Here is an 18,194-nt window from a genome sequence, read left to right as displayed (position 1 = left end):
GGTCCTGGGCTTTTGTTTGCTGGAAGATTTTTGATTACAGTTTCGATTTCCTTGCTTGTGATGGGTCTGTTAAGATCTTCTATTTCTTCCTGGTTCAGTTTTGGAAAGTTATACTTTTCTAAGAATTTGTCCATTTCATCCAAGTTGTCCATTTTATTGGCATAGAGCTGCTGGTAGTAGTCTCTTATGATCCTTTGTATTTCAGTGTTGTCTGTTGTGATCTCTCCATTTTCATTTCTAATTTTGCTAATTTGGTTCTTCTCTCTTTGTTTCTTAATGAGTCTTGCTAATGGTTTGTCAATTTTGTTTATTTTTTCAAAGAACCAGCTTTTAGCTTTGTTGATTTTTGCTATGGTCTCTTTAGTTTCTATTGCATTTATTTCTGCCTTAATTTTTAAGATTTCTTTCCTTCTGCTAACCCTGGGGTTCTTCATTTCTTCCTTCTCTAATTGCTTTAGGTGTAGAGTTAGGTTATTTATTTGGCTTTTTTCTTGTTTCTTGATGTAAGCCTGTAATGCTATGAACCTTCCCCTTAACACTGCTTTTACAGTGTCCCATAGGTTTTGCGTTGTTGTGTTTTCATTTTCATTCGTTTCTATACATATTTTGATTTCTTTTTTGATTTCTTCTATGATTTGTTGGTTATTCAGAAGCGTGTTATTTAGCCTCCATGTGTTTGAATTTTTAACAATTTTTTTCCTGTAATTGAGATCTAATCTTACTGCACTGTGGTCAGAAAAGATGACTGGAATGATTTCAATTTTTTTGAATTTTCCAAGACTAGATTTATGGCCCAGGATGTGATCTATTCTGGAGAAGGTTCCGTGTGCACTTGAGGAAAAGGTGAAGTTGATTGTTTTGGGGTGAAATGTCCTATAGATATCAATTAGGTCTAGCTGGTCCATTGTGTCATTTAAAGTTTGTGTTTCCTTGTTAATTTTCTGTTTAGTTGATCTATCCATAGTTGTGAGTGGGGTATTAAAGTCTCCCACTATTATTGTGTTACTATTAATTTCCTCTTTCATACTCGTTAGTGTTTGCCGTATATATTGTGGTGCTCCTATGTTGGGTGCATATATATTTATAATTGTTATATCTTCTTCTTGGATTGATCCTTTGATCATTATGTAGTGTCCTTCTTTGTCTCTTTTCACAGCCTTTATTTGAAAGTCTATTTTATCTGATATGAGTATTGCGACTCCTGCTTTCTTTTGGTCTCCATTTGCATGAAATATGTTTTTCCAGCCCTTCACTTTTAGTCTGTGTGTGTCTCTTGTTTTGAGGTGGGTCTCTTGTAGACAGCATATATAGGGGTCTTGTTTTTGTATCCATTCAGCCAATCTTTGTCTTTTGGTTGGGGCATTCAACCCATTTACATTTAGGGTAATTATTGATAGGTGTGGTCCCGTTGCCATTTACTTTGTTGTTTTGGGTTCATGTTTATACAACCTTTCTGCATTTCCTGTCTAGAGAAGATCCTTTAGCATTTGTTGAAGAGCTGGTTTGGTGGTGCTGAATTCTCTCAGCTTTTGCTTATCTGTAAAGCTTTTGAATTCTCCTTCATATCTGAATGAGATCCTTGCTGGATACAGTAATCTAGGTTGTAGGTTATTCTCTTTCATTACTTTCAGAACGTCCTGCCATTCCCTTCTGGCCTGGAGGGTTTCTATTGATAGATCAGCTGTTATCCTTATGGGAATCCCTTTGTGTGTTATTTGTTGTTTCTCCCTTGCTGCTTTTAGTATTTGTTCTTTGTGTTTGATCTTTGTTAATTTGATTAATATGTGTCTTGGGGTGTTTCGCCTTGGGTTTATCCTGTTTGGGACTCTCTGGGTTTCTTGGACTTGGGTGGCTATTTCCTTCCCCATTTTAGGGAAGTTTTCAGCTATTATCTCCTCGAGTATTTTCTCATGGCCTTTCTTTTTGTCTTCTTCTTCTGGAACTCCTATGATTCGAATGTTGGGGCGTTTCACAGTGTCCCAGAGGTCCCTGAGGTTGTCCTCATTTCTTTTGATCCTTTTTTCTTTTTTCCTCTCTGCTTCATTTATTTCCACCATTTTATCTTCTACCTCACTTATCCTCTCTTCTGCCTCTGTTATTCTACTCTTGGTTCCCTCCAAAGTGTTTTTGATCTCATTCATTGCATTGTTCATTTTTAATTGACTCTTTTTTATTTCTTCTAGGTCTTTATTAAACATTTCTTGTATCTTTTCAATCTTTGTCTCCAGGCTATTTATCTGTAACTCCATTTTGTTTTCAAGTTTTTGGATCATTTTTATTATCATTATTCTAAATTCTTTTTCAGGTAGATTCCCTATCTCCTCCTCTTTTGTTTGACTTGGTGGGCATTTTTCACGTTCCTTTGCCTGTTGGGTATTTCTTTGCCTTTTCATCTTGTTTAGATTGCTGTGTCTGGATTGGGCTTTCTGTATTCTGGAGGTCTGTGGTTCCTTTTTATTGTGGAGGATTTATCCAGTGGGTGGGGTTAGACGATTGGCTCGTCAAGGTTTCCTGGTTAGGGAAGCTTGCGTCAGTGTTCTGGTTCGTGGAACTTGATTTCTTCTCTTTGGAGAGCAATGAGTTTTGAGATGGGTCTATGTGTTAGGTGTGACCTTGGGCAGCCTGTATGTTGACGTTCAGGGCTATGTTCCTGTGTTGCTGGAGAGTTTGCGTGGTATGTCTTGCTCTAAAACTTATTGGCTCTTGGGTGGTGGTTGGTTTCAGTGTAGGTATGGAGGCTTTTGGACGGTCACTTATTACTTAAAGTTCCATGTAGTCAGGAGTTTTCTGGTGTTCTTAGGTTTTGGGCTTAAGTTTCCTGCCTCTGGATTTCAGTTTTATTCTTCCTGTAGTCTCAGGACTTCTCCAACTATACAGCACTGATAATAAAACTTCTAGGTTAATGGCGAAAAGATTCTCCCCCGTTAGGGACACCCAGAGAGGTTCACAGAGTTACATGAAGAGAAGAAAAGGGAGGAGGGAGATAGAGATGAGCAGGAGGAGAAAAAGGGGGACTCAAGAGGAGAGAGACAGATCTACGCAGCTGTCTGTTCCCAGAGTGTTCTCTGTATCTCAGACACCTACAAAGATTCACAGAATTGGATTGGGAAGAGAAGGGGAAAGGAGGAAATAGAGGTGTCCTGAGGTAGAAAACAGAGAGTCAAGATTGGGAGAGAATAATCTTCGGTTTAAAAATAGGGCTTCTCCTCCTTTTTTTTTTTTGTAAGGTTATAGTGTATTGAAAATGAAAATTAAGGAGTAGTAGAGGAGTACTAGAGGACTTTAAAAGAAATAAGAGAAAAAGAAAAATAGAAAAAAGAAGAGAAAAAGGAAAGAAAAAAAAAGAAGAAAAAAGAAAAAGAGAAAAAAAAATTTTTTTTTCCTAATTAAAAAAAAATCGTAAAAATCTATGAAAATGAAAGTGAAGGAGTAATGAGGGAGTAATAGGGAATTTTAAAGGAAAATAAAAGAGAAAAAATAAAAAAGAAAAAATAAAAAAAGAAAAAAAAATTTTTTTTTTCTTCCTTACTTAGGGAAAAAAAAATGTAAAAATATATCTAGGAATTTCTCTGGAGCTGTTGCGGTCAGTGTGGGTTCGGCTCAGTTTCAGATAGCTCCTTGTTCCAGCTTACACTTCTAGATATCTATAGGGCCCTTCCTGTGTAGTCCGTGTTTTCTACGGGGATTTTAATCTGTTGCACCAGTCCCTTCTGAAGCGGTTCCCTTTGTTTATTTGGCTTCTGTTTGCCGGTCTCTTCAGAGCCTCATTTCCGCCCTGACACAGGCGGGCGGAGGTGGACTCTTATTTAGGTAGCTAGTTCCGTCGCTCTGCGGGGACGGGCTGGCGCCGCGGGGAGGGGCTGGCGCTGGTTTCTCCGTCTGCGCTGCTCAGGCTCCCGACTGTTCTATATGGAGCGCGCCCCGCACTGCGTGAGGTTCCAGCCCTCGGGTGTTCCACAAAAGCGCGGAACGAAAAGCTGCACCTGCTCTCAGTGCCTTCCCCATCAGAGCGGTCCAGGCAGCGAGGGGCTTGATGGGCGCGCTATCCCCAGGTGTGGCGCACCCACTCCCTTCCGCGGACCCAGTCTCAGTTTCCTCTGGCGCCAGTCGGGTGCGTGCGCCTTCTGCCCTCCGCGTCCCCAGCCCCAGTCCCCGCCCGCGCCAGTCGGGTGCCTGCGCCCTGTGTCTCGCCACGACCTTCCCCTTCCCCCTGCCTCCTGCCTCCCGGCAGGGCTGGGTCAGTCAGTAGCCTGCGAGCTCTTCTCTGGACTTTCTCGGTCCCCTTGTTCTGCAAACGCCGGCAGTGTGTTCCGGCCGGTTAATTTTCTCTCTCTCTTTTGGTCTCCCACAGTTCAAGTTGGCAACTCACAGAAGCTCCCTCTGATTGTCCTCAGGGCACTCAGGCCCGGACCCTACCCCAAGCAATGCTGCCTAAGACTCCCTTCCCAGGACGGATCTCCGTCCTCAGCTCTTTTGTCTCACTTTTTATCTTTATATTTTGTCCTACCTCCTTTCGAAGACAATGGGCTGCTTTTCTGGGCGCCTGATGACCTCAGCTAGCGATCAGAAGTTGTTTTGTGAAGTTTGTTCTGCGTTCAGTTATTCTTTTGATGAATTTGTAGGAGAGAAAGTGGTCTCCCCGTCCTACTCCTCCGCCATCTTGGCTCCTCAAAATAAAATTTTGAAAAAGAAAAAAAAGTTACAGAACTGCAAAAAGTCAATGTGGAGGTAGAAGTATATAAAGGAAATAAAAATTTGCTTTAAAAGAATTCTTTTTTTTTTTTTTTGCTCATTAGTAAGAAATTTATTATATTCTACCAAATTTAAAGATTTAAAGAGAAACATTATATGATCATTTCCTTTCATTTTTTTTTTTATGAATACCAGGCAGGCTTTTTTTATATATATAAATTTATTTATTTATTTTTTATTTATCTTATTTTTTTTTATTAGTTGGAGGCTAATTACTTCACAACATTTCAGTGGGTTTTGTCATACACTGATGTGAATCAGCCATAGAGTTACACGTATTCCCCATCCCGATCCCCCCTCCCACCTCCCTCTCCACCCGATTCCTCTGGGTCTTCCCAGTGCACCAGGCCCGAGCACTTGTCTCATGCATCCAACCTGGGCTGGTGATCTGTTTCACCATAGATAGTATACATGCTGTTCTTTTGAAATATCCCACCCTCACCTTCTCCCACAGAGTTCAAAAGTCTGTTCTGTATTTCTGTGTCTCTTTTTCTGTTTTGCATATAGGGTTATCGTTACCATCTTTCTAAATTCCATATATATGTGTTAGTATGCTGTAATGTTCTTTATCTTTCTGGCTTACTTCACTCTGTATAAGGGGCTCCAGTTTCCTCCATCTCATTAGGACTGGTTCAAATGAATTCTTTTTAATGGCTGAGTAATATTCCATGGTGTATATGTACCACAGCTTCCTTATCCATTCATCTGCTGATGGGCATCTAGGTTGCTTCCATGTCCTGGCTATTATAAACAGTGCTGCGATGAACATTGGGGTGCACGTGTCTCTTTCAGATCTGGTTTCCTCAGTGTGTATGCCCAGAAGTGGGATTGCTGGGTCATATGGCAGTTCTATTTCCAGTTTTTTAAGAAATCTCCACACTGTTTTCCATAGCGGCTGTACTAGTTTGCATTCCCACCAACAGTGTAAGAGGGTTCCCTTTTCTCCACACCCTCTCCAGCATTTGAAAAAAAAAATAAGTGCTAAAGAGAAGTAGGGGTATATAGAGAAAAAAGCCCATGAAACACCAAATTCTGAAAACATTTGCAGAGTCTTCGATTTTCTACTTTCCAAAAACCATCATGCCTTCTTCTGTAGTTTAAGATGTTAAAGATATTTGTATTCAATGTATAAAAAACATGAAATTCATGTTTTATGAGAAGCAAATAAATCTAATCTATTTCCTCCAAAAAAAAATTTATTTATTTTAATTGGAGGCTAACTACTTTGCAATATTGTAGTGGTTTTGTCATACACTGACATGAATCCACCACGGCTGTACATGTGTTCCCCATCCTGAACACCCCTCCCACCTCCCTCCCCATCCTGTCCTTCTGGGTCATCCCAGTGCACCAGCCCTGAGCACCCTGTCTCATGCATCAAACCTGGACTGGGGATTCGTTTCACATATGATAATATACATGTTTCAATGCCATTCTCCCAAATCATCCCACCCTCGCCCTCTCCCACAGAGTCCAAAAGACTGTTCTATACATCTGTGTCTCTTTTGCTGTCTCGCATATAGGGTTATCGTTACCATCTTTCTAAATTCCATATATATGCATTAGTATACTGTATAGGTGTTTTTCTTTCTGGCTTACTATAGTCTGTATAATAGGCTCCAGTTTCATCCACCTCATTAGAACTGATTTAAATGTATTCTTTTTAATGGCTGAGTAATATTCCATTGTGTATATGTACCAAGCTTTCTTACCCATTCGTCTGCCAATGGGCATCTAGGTTGATTCCATGTCCTGGCTATTATAAACAGTGCTGCAATGAACACTGGGGTACACGGGTCTCTCAGTTCCGGTTTCCTCGATGTGTATTCCCAGGAGTGGGATTGCTGGGTCATATGGCAGTTCTATTTCCAGTTTTTTAAGCAATCTCCACACTGTTCTCCATAGTGGCTGTACTAGTTTGCATTCCCACCAACACTGTAAGAGGGTTCCCTTTTCTCCACACCCTCTCCAGCATTTATCGCTTGTAGACTTCTCAAAACTTAAGAGTTAATAGTAATGATAAAATCAACAAACACAGTAACAGAGAAAAAGAAAGAAATTAAAAACCAACTACAGAACGAATCAAAATATAAACATAATAAATGTTTTTCTCAGATCTCAATTGTCACCATCCTTTCCCTCATCTGAGTCGTAGTCCACCTCTCTAGGATGACCCCCAACACTGGGCTGGTCTCTGGACCTGCTGTGGGGACATCTTAGACTCTAATCTTGCTTTACTCCTGCATGTTCTTGTCTCCAATGTCCACAGCTGCCAGATCTAGGGCATTTCTTTTGTGGGAATTCTCATTGTCCTTTTACATATTCCATAGACGCAGAGTCTGCCTAGTTGATCGTGTGGGTTTAATCTGCAGGTTTTACAGCTGGTAGAAAGGTTTTCGATCCTCTTTCTTAGCCATACTGCCCCTAGAGTTTAATTGTGGCTTTTTCTCCCACCTCTGCATGTGGGCCATTCATAGGAGTTTGCTCCTGAGGCTGCTCTGGAGGACTTGGATCTGCCCCAGTGAGGACCAGGTGTGGATGTGGTGCAACTGCTTGGATCACAAGGACCCTGGCAGCACCAGTTACATGGACAGCCAGAATCCATGGGCAGAGTAGATGTGGTGAACTTAGGGTTTTGTCTAGCCTCTGGCAGCTCTGCCCCAATGGAGATTGAGCATGGAGGTGGCACAGCTGCTTGGATCACGAGGACCATGGCAGCATCAAGTGTGCAGGAATGCTGGTGGCCTCAAGCACTGGCAGTATGGCACTATTAGAGTCTTGTTCTACAGCATCAAAACATGTATATTATCTAGGGTGAAACAGATCACCAGCCCAGGTTGGATGCATGAGACAAGTGCTCGGGCCTGGTGCACTGGGAAGACCCAGAGGGATCAGGTAGAGAGGGAGGTGGGAGGGGGGATCAGGATGGGGAATACATATGAATCCATGGCTAACTCAAGTCAATGTATGACAAAAACCACTACAATATTGTAAAGTAATTAACCTCCAACTAATAAAAATAAATGAAAAAAAATAAAAAATAAAAAAAAAGAGTCTTGTTCTAGCCTGTGGCAGCTGGTGTTCAAAGGGCCACCCTAGCTGGTCCTTCTCTGTTGTTTGGTGCAGCAGACACTCAAAGGGCCACCCTCTCTGGGATCTTTCTCTACTAATTGCTGGCAGCAGCATGTGGGGAGAGAGAGGCTATGGTGATGGCTCCACCCCCTGCACGTGACTCAGCAGTATTGCCTTGCCTCCATGGCAGCCTGACTTTCCTCCAAAGGCATTTCCCACTGTGATCTCCTCCCTCACATCCCCTTAGACTGTCTCCCCACAGTCAACAGCAGACCTCTCCCTGGGATTGCTCTCTAATCGCTACACTCCAGCTCCCAGCTGCCACACATTCCATGGGACTTTCATCCCTGTCCAGGGTAAGTAGGGCTGCAGCAAGGATTGTCTCTGTGATTCTCATTCCATTCAGATTGTCACAGATGAGCTGCTTCACTCTCCAACAGCCTCAAAGTCTTTCCCTCTGTCCAAACAATTGCCCCAATATGAGGATCTGACCCTTGCTTCAGTTACACCACCTCCCAGGTGCAGGTCCAGTCTCGCTCACTCCCCTCTTTTTCCCCTCCTTCCTTCATCCTACTGGGTTTTGCATGGATCTATATATTCCTTTATGGTGATCAGGGACTCCTGCCAACTCTCAGTTGCTGTTCTGTGAGATCTTATACATCTGAAAATGTACTCCTGATGTTCTGTGGAGAGAGACATACTCTATGTCCACCTACTCCTCCGCCATCTTGCCTCCTTCCTTTGTAATAACTTTTAATGCAGTATTGTCTGTAAAAATACTGAACCAATCTGCTGTACATCTGAAACTACTTGAAGTATAATATAAAATTATACTTCAAAATATTAAAATAAACAATAAAATAATTGGCAGAGTGCCTGACATGTAGAGGGCCCCGTATAAAAGTCAGAGTCTCTCTCATTCTCCATAGTAGGATTTAATCATCTTGTCCAAGAATCCATAGCACTTTGCACAGATCTCTACAGTAATTCTGAATTATAATTATAATTATAATTATCTTGCTTTTTTGTCTCTATGAACTAGACTCCATAAGGAACAGACTGTCTTTTATTTTCACTTAATTTTTTAATTAAATTTTGTATTTTGTATTGGAGTATAGTCAGTTAACAATGTTATGAGAGTTTCATGTGGACAGCAAAGGGACTCAGCCATATATATATATTCATGTATCCATTCTCCTCCCAACTCCCCTCCCATCCAAGTTGCCACATGATATTGAGCAGCATTCCCTGTGCATTTGTTGGTTGTCCATTTTAAATATAGCAGTGTGTATCTGTCCATACTAAACTCTTTAACTATCCTTTCCCCTCATCCCCTCCTCTGAAACATTTATTTGTTCTCTAAGTCTGTGAGCCTGCTTATCTTTCATAAATAAGTTAATGTGTATCATGTCTATTCCACATATAAGGAATGTAATAAAATATTTCTCTTTCTCTTTCTGACTTACTTCACTCAGTGTGACAATCTCTAGCTCCATCCATGTTGTGGCAAATTACATTATTTCATTCTTTTTAATAGCTGAGTAATATTCTATTGTGTATATAATGTACCACATCTTCTTTATCCATTGTTTTGTCGATGGGCATGTAAGTTGGTTCCATGTCTTGGATATTGTATAAGCAGTGCTGCAAAAGCATTGGGGTGTATTGTATCCTTTTGGACCATGTTTTTCTCTGGATATATGAGCACGAGTGGGATTTCAGGGTCACATAGTAGCTCGAATTTTAGTTATTTTAGAAACTTCCATCATGGCTGTATCAATTTACCTTCCCACCACCAGTGTAGCAGTTTCCCTTCCCTCTGCACCCTCTTTGGCATTTATAACTTTTGGATTTTTTTATGACAGCCATTCCGGCTGGTATAAGGTGATATATATCATTGTAGTTTTGATTTGCATTTCTCTAATAATTAGTGATACTGAACATCTTTTTATGTGCCTCTTTGTGATCCATGTGTCTTCATTGGAGAAATGTCTGTTTAGGTCTTCTGTCCATTTTTTAATTGAGTTGTTTGTTTTGATGATGTTGATTGTCATGAGCTGTTTGTAGATTTCAGAGACTAATCGATTGTTGGTCACATCATTTGCACAATGTTAACACAATATTAATACAAACATTATCTCCCAACCTGTAGGTTGTCTTTCTGTTTTATTATTTCCTTTGCTGTGCAAAAGCTTTTGAATGTAAGCAGGTCTCATTTGCTTATTTTTGTTTTTACTTCCATTATTCTGGGAGACAGATCGAAAAGGACATTGTTGTAATTTATGTCAGAGAGTATTCTGCCTATATCAGAGAGTTTTCTGACTGTTTTTCTCTAAGAGTTTTATAGTGTCCAGTCTCATGTTTATGTCTTTAATCTATACTGAGCTTATTTTTGTGTATGCTGTTAATGAATAATCTGATTTCATTTTTTTCCATGTGGCTGTCCAGTTTCCCAAGCACCGTTTGTTGAAAAGATTGTCTTTCCAAAATTGTGTAGTCTTGCCACATTTTTAAGTTCGGTTCAGTTGCTCAGTCATGTTCAACTCTTTGCGACCCCATGAACCGCAGCACGCCAGTCCTCCCTGTCCATCACCATCTCCGGGAGTCCACCCAAACCCATGTGCACTGAGTCGGTGATGCCATCCAACCATCTCATCCTCCATCGTCCCCTTCTCCTCCTGCCCTCAATCTTTCCCAGCATCAGGGTCTTTTCAAATGAGTCAGTTCTTCACATCAGGTGGCCAAAGTATTGGAGGTTGACCTTCAGCATCAGTCCTTCCAATGAACACCCAGGACTGACCTCCTTTAGGATGGACTGGTTGGATCTCCTTGCAATCCAAGGGACTCTCAAGAGTCTTCCCCAACACCACAGTTCAAAAGCATCAATTCTTCTGTGCTCAGCTTTCTTTATAGTCCAACTCTCACATCCATACATGACCACTGGAAAAATAATAGCCTTGACTAAACGGACCTTTGTTGGCAAAGTAATGTCTCTGCTTTTTAATATGCAGTCTAGATTGGTCATCAGAGAAGGCAATGACAACCCACTCCAGTACTCTTGCCTGGAAAATCCCATGGATGGAGGAGCCTGGTAGGCTGCAGTCCATGGGGTCGCGAAGAGTCGGACACTGAGCGACTTCACTTTCACTTTTCACTTTCATGCATTGGAGAAGGAAATGGCAACCCACTCCAGTGTTCTTGCCTGGAGGATGCCAGGGACGGCGGAGCCTGGTGGTCTGCCATCTATGGGGTCACACAGGGTCGGACACGACTGAAGTGACTTAGCAGCAGGTTGGTCATAACTTTCCTTCCAAGGAACAAGCGTTTTTTAATTTCATGGCTGCAATCGCCATCTGCAGTGATTTTGGAGCCCAGAAAAATAAAGTCAGCCACTGTTTCCCCATCTATTTCCCATGAAGTGATGGGACCAGTTGCCATGATCTTAGTTTTCTGAATGTTGAGTTTTAAGCCAGCTTTTTCACTCTTCTCTTTCACTTTCATCAAGAGGCTTTTTAGTTCCTCTTCACTTTCTGCCATAAGGGTGGTGTCATCTGCATATCTGAGGTCATTGATATTTCTCCTGGCAATCTTGATTCCAGCTTGTGCTTCCTCCAGCCCAGTGTTTCTCATGATGTACTCTGCATATAAGTTAAATAAGCAGGATGACAATATACAGCCTTGACATACTCCTTTTCCTATCTGGAACCAGTCTGTTGTTCCATGTCCAGTTCTAACTGTTGCTTCCTGACCTGCACACAGGTTTCTCAAGAGGCAGGTCAGATGGTCTGGTATTCCCATCTCTTTCAGAATTTTTCACAGTTTACTATGATCCACACAGTCAAAGGCTTGCCACCTTTTTAGGCAAGATTAATTTTAGATCATATATTAATTGACCATTGGTGCAAGGGTTTGTTTCTGGGCTTTCTATCCAGTTCTTTTTATTTATATTTCTATTTTTTGTCAGCACCATACTGTTTTGATGACATAAACTGTGTAGTATAGCTTAAAGTCAGGGTGCCTATTCCTCCAGCTCCATTTTTTTTTTTTTCAAGATTGCTTTGGCTATTCAGGGTCTTTTGTGCCTCCATGGCTCAGCTGGTAAAGAATCTGCTTGCAATGCAGGAGACCTGGGTTTGATCCCTGGGTTGGGAAGATCCCCTGGAGAAGGGAAAGGCTACCCCCTCCAGTTTTCTGGCTTGGAGAATTCCATGAACTGTATAGACCATGGGGTTACAAAGAGTCGGACATGACTGAGCTACTTTCACTTTCACAAACTTTGAGATTTTTTTTTATTCTAGTTCTGTGAATAATGGCATTTGTAATTTGATCATGATTGCACTGAATCTGTAGATTGCCTTGGGCAGTATAGTCATTTTGACAACATTGATTCTTTCCATCCACGAACATGATATGTCTTTCCATCTCTGTCTTCTTTAATTTCTTTCATCAACTCTTATAGCTTTAGGAGTACAGGATTTTTTGTCTCCTTAGATAGGTTATTCTCAGGTATTTTATTCTTTCTAATGTAACAGTAAATGGAATTGATTCTTAAATTTATCTTTCTGATCTTTCATTGTTATTGTATAGAAATGCAACAGATTTCCATGTATTAATTTTGTAACCTCCAACTTTACCAGATTCATTGATGAGTTCAAGTAGTTTTCTGGTAGCATATTTAGGATCTTCTATGTATAGTATCATGTCATCTGTCAACAGTGAAAATTTAATTTCTTCTTTTCCAATTTGGATTACTTTTATTTCTTTTTCTTCTGATTGCCATAGCTAAGACATCCAAAACTATATTGAATAAAAGTCATGAGAATGGACATCTTTGTCTTGTTCCTGATCTTAGAGGAAATGCTTTCAGCTTTTCACCATTTGGTATGATGTTAACTGTAGGATCATCATATATGGCCTTTATTATGTTGAGGTATATTCTTTCCGTGCCCACTTTCAGCAGGGTTTTTAACATAAATGAGTGTTGAATTTGTCAAAAACTTTTCTGTGCATCTATTGAGATGATCATATGATTTTTATTCTTCAATTTGTCTATGTAGCATATCACATTGATTGATTTGTGGTTATTGAAAAAATACTTGCATCTCTGGGATAAATCCCACTTGATCATGATGTGTGATCCTTTTAATGCATTGTTGGATTCAGATTGCTAGTATTTTATTGAGGAGCTTTGTGACTCTGTTCATCAGTGGTATTGGTCTGTAATTTTCTTTTTTGGTGGTATCTTTGTCTTGTGTTGGCACAGGGTGATGGTGACCTCACAGAGGAGTTTGGGAATATTCCTTCAAATTTTTAGGAGGAGTTTAAGAAGGATAAATATTAACTCTTCTCTAAATGGTTGATAGAATTTGCCTATGAAGTCATCCAGTCTTGGACTTTTGTTTGTTGGGAGCTTTTTAATCACAGTTTCAATTTCAGTACTTGTGATTGGGTTGTTCATCAAATTTTCTATATCTTCCTGATGCAGTCTTGAGAGATTGTACCTTTCTAAGAATTTGTCCATTTCTTCAAGGTTGTCCATTTTATTGGCATACAGTTGCTCATAGTCTGGAGAAGGAAATGGCAACCCACTCAGGAATCCTTGCCTGGAGAATCCCTTGGACATAGGAGCCTAGCAGGCTACACAGCCCATGGGGTCACAAAGAGTTGGACACAACTGAGCAACTAACACTCTCACTTTCACACTTTGCTCATAGTAGTCCCTTATGATCCTGTATATTTCTGTGTTGTTATGTGTAACTTATCCTTTTTATTTCTAATTTTATAGATTTGAATTCTCTCCTTTTTTTCTTGATAAGTCTGGCTAAAAATTTATCAATTTTGTTTATATTTTCAAAGAACCAGCTTTTAGTTTCATTGATCTTTGCTATGCTTTTGTTTGTTTCTATTTCGTTTATCTCTCCTCTGTTCTTTATTATTTATTTTCTTCTAGTAACCCTAGGATTTGTTTGTTCTTCTTTCTCTAATTGTTTTAGGTGTAAGGTTTGGTTGTTTATTTTGGATTTTTCTTGTCTCCTGAGATAAGATTGTATTGCTATAACCTCCCCTCTTAGAACTGCTTTTGCTGTATCCCATAGGTTTTGGACCGTGTACTTTCATTTGTCTTTAGGTTTTTTTTTTTAATTTCCTCTTTGATTTCTTCAGTTATCCATTGATTGTTTAGTAGCATATAGTTTAACCGCCATGTGTTTGTGTTTTTGTTTTTTTGTTTTTTTTTTTTTTTTAGCTTTTGTCTAGTTGCTTATTTCTAAACTCATAGTCTTGTGTTCAGAAAAGATGTTCAATATTATTTCAATTTTGTTAAATTTACCAAGGCTGCCCTTGTGGCCCAGCATATGATTGGTCCTAAAGAATGTTCTGTGTGCACTTGAGAAGAATTTGGATGGAATGTTCTATAAATACTAGTTAAGTCCATCTGATCTAATTTGTCACTTAAGGTCTGTGTTTCCTTATTAATTTTCTGTCTGAATGATCCATCCGTTGATGATAGTGAGGTGTTAAAGTCCCCCACTATTATTGTATTACTTCAACTTCTCACTTTATGGTTGTTATTATTTGCCTTACAGTTTGAGGTGCTCCTACAATTGGATGTATGTATATTTTCAATTGTTATATCTTCTTCTTAGATTGAGGGTTTTCCCGGTGGCTCAGTGGTAAAGAATCCACCTGTAATGCAGGAGACACAGCAGACGTGGGTTTGATTTTTATTCCTGAGTCAGGAAGATCCCCTGGAGGAGTGCATGGCAACTCACTCCAGCATTCTTGCCTGGAAATTCCATGGAGCCTGGTGGGCTACAGTCCATGGGGTCACAAAGAGTCAGAATGACTGAAGCAACTGAGCATGGACACACTTCTTAGATTGAACCCTTGATCATTTGTAGTGACCTTCTTTCTCTCTTATAACATCTATTTGCCTGATATGAGTATTGCTACTCCAGCTTTCTTTTGATTTACATTTGTGTGGAATATCTTCATCTCTGCCCCTCATTTTCAGTCTGTATGGGTCCCTAGGTCTGAGATGGGTCTCCAGTAGACAGCATATATGAGTCTTATTGTTGTATCCATTCAGTCACCCTGTCTTTTGGTTGGTGCACTTAATCTGTTTACATTTAAGTACATTAAATTTAAGTACATTTAAGTACATTATCAGTACATATGTTCCTATTGGGCTTCCCAAGATGTGCTAGTGATAAGTACCCTCCTGCCAATGCAGGAGATGTAAGAGATGTGGGTTTAATCCCTGGGTTGGAAGACCCCATGTAAAAGGGCATGACAACACAACCCACTCCAGTATTCTTGCCTGGAGAATCCCATGGACAGAGGAGCCTGGTGGACTACAGTCCACAGGGTTTCAAAGAGTCAGACACAAGGGAAGCAACTAAGCACAGCACATGTTCCTATTGCCATTTTCTTAATCGTTTTGTGTTTGTTTATGTAGGTCTTTTCCTTCTCTTGTGTTTCCTGTCTAGAGAAGTTCCTTTAATATTGTTGTACAGCTGGTTTAGTGGTGCTGAATTCTGTGCAGTTTTGCTTGTCTGTAAAGCTTTTAATTTCTCCTTCAAATCTGAGTGAGATCCTTTTGGGTAGAGTATTATTGATAGTCAGTTCTTCCCTTCCATCACTTTAAATATATCTTGCCATTCTCTTCTGGCTTGCAGAGTTTCTGCCAAGAAATCAGCTTATGGGAGTTCTTTAGTATGTCATTAGTCATTTTTCCTTTGCTGCTTTTAATATTTTATCCTTATCTTTAATTTTTGTCAACTTGATTACTATGTGTCTCAGTGTCTCAGTGTATTCCTCCTTGAATTTATTCTGCCTGGTACTCTCTGCACTTCCTGGACTTGGCTGACTGTTTCCTTTTCCATGTTAAGGAAGTTTTCAGCTATTATCCCTTCAAATATTTTCTTGGATTCTTTCTCTCTTCTCCTTCTGGGACCCCTATACTGTGAGTGTTGGTGCATTTAATGCTTTCCCAGAGGCTTCAGGATGTATTCATTTCTTTTCATCCTTTTTTCCTATTCCATTCCACAGCAGTGATTTCCACCATTCTGTCTTCCAGGTCATTTATCCATTCTTCTGCCTCAGCTATTTTGCTATTGATTCCTTCTAGCCTATTTTCCATTTCATTCATTGTATTATTAGACTCTATTTTTGTTCTTTAGTTCTTCTGGGTCTTTGTTAAATATTTCTTGCATCTTCTCAATCTTTGCCTCCATTATTTCTAAGATTTTGCATCATCTATCTAAAATGAATTCTGAATTCTTTTTCTTGTAGGTTGTCTACCTCTACTTCATTTAGTTGTGTTTTTTCTGGAGTTTTATCTTTTTCCTTCATTTGGGACATAATCCTCTGCATTTTCATTTTGATTAACTTTCTGTGATTATGGCTTTCCTTCTAGAAGCTTCAGGAATACAGTTCTTCTTGCTTCTGCTGTCTGCCCTCTGATGAATGAGGCTATTTAAGAGGCTTGTGTAGGCTTCCTGAAAGGAAACTGAAGAAAGATGGAAAATGTAAAATTAAGATTCAAATATATTTTAACATGACTCATGGAGTAGACATATATAAGAAGACTAAAGTGTAATCAAAACAAAAATAAATTTCTGGAAGTGAAAAATTAATCTGCGCACTCCCAAGTATTATAGTAGAACTAAGAAGTAGAAGTTACAGAGGCATGGGTTACTGTTCAGAATAAGATTGGCAGAGACAGGGGTTGCACTGAGTTTGCCATCATAGGAGGTCTTAAAGAACCTTCTGAATGACTCTACCAGGCATGGAGAGAGCAGATCTTGACATCAGATGTAAGAGTTAGGCCTGAATGCTTTATGATATTTTTGTCCTGAGATCACTTGGTTCTATGAAAAGGAAGGAATAGAGAAGACAATGGAAGAGGCTGCATTGCACTGACTGAAGTTCATAAAATGATAAGTGCTGAAGGAATGAGCAAAGAGATGGAAGGAACAATGAAGGACAACAAGGTTGCTGGCTCTGAAAGCCTCTGGGGGGTGTAAATAGTTACAATTGATGTCATAGGAGCTGCAGAGTCTCACTTATATTCTCAGAGACCTTCCATTTAATTCTCTCCCTTCCATGAACACTCAAAATCCCTGAGTATAGATGGCCTTGCCTCCCTCCAGGTCTCTTGCCAAGGCTTCCAGATCTCCAGCTTGAGAGTCTATAATTTGGGTAGCCCAGAACATCAGTGGGTAGTGATTGCCAGCAGAAAGGGCATTGCTGAGATAAGCAAAAGAGACTCAAGTGGTATTTCTCTCTCATCTCTACCTTCATCCCTGGCAGGGTTTACCTCCATGGCTTGAGGGATAAAGAATGGAGGGGAAGGTGGCTAGTTTTTGAAACCAGTGTTATTCATTCTAGGGACCAGGAAAGACCTTTCCTACTCTTATCAAGATAAGAGCAGAAACAATGGAGTAGAACCTGTCCTTTTGACATTTTATACTGGAAGCAAGAAGGATATCTTAATTTAGATTCTTGGTTCTGTTTTGTGTGCTGGGCTACTGCACCAGCCTCTCAAAACTGAACTTCTTAGTGCCTGCCACAGAGAGAGTGATCTTACTAAAACATACTCTGATTACATAACTGCATGCTTGAAGACACTTCAATGGTTCTCCATTATTCACAGAATCAAGTTCGCACTCCCTAGCATGTCCTATAAGGATTCTTCTCCTGCTTCTTGCCCTTCACACTCAGTATTTGAATAACACTAAATCTCTTTCAGTTCCTTGAAGATGCCATGGTCTCTCACACCATTGGGCACTTAAACATACAACTCCTTCTGCATATAAAGCCCTCCTTCAAGTCATTTGTCCTTGTTGCTCCATTATTGCTGCTGCTATATCAGTCCTTGCAACCACATCACTCATCAAGACTACCAAAATTGCCTCCTAAAGAGTGACCTTGTCTCCACTCAAGCCATTCAACCCATTCAATCCAATCTTCACTAAATGGTCAGAGTGATATTTCTAATATTCAAATCTGATTATGTCACTCACCTATGTTAAACCTATCAATAGCTCCTTTTTACACATATGCCAAAGTCTCTGCTCCCACACAAGGTATATAAAGGCCCTTTGTAATCTGTCTCTCGCAGGTATCTCCAGTCTCATCTCTCAACATTCCCCTCTGTATGCCCCTCATACTCTATTCTACATCACACTAATGTAGCTTCTGCTGTCTAAATACATCATAAAGGGAAGCCAGCAGGATGGTGGAGTAGAACGACATGAGCTCACTTCTTACAAAAACACCAAAACTACAACTAACTACTGTGGAACAACCATCCAAAAAAAGCTGTAACCTACCAAAAAATATACCTTACATACAAAGACAAAGAAGAA

This window comes from Dama dama, chromosome X (assembly GCF_033118175.1).
Source record: "Dama dama isolate Ldn47 chromosome X, ASM3311817v1, whole genome shotgun sequence".
Classification (NCBI taxonomy): Eukaryota; Metazoa; Chordata; class Mammalia; order Artiodactyla; family Cervidae; genus Dama; species Dama dama.
This window is presented reverse-complemented; position numbering follows the sequence as displayed.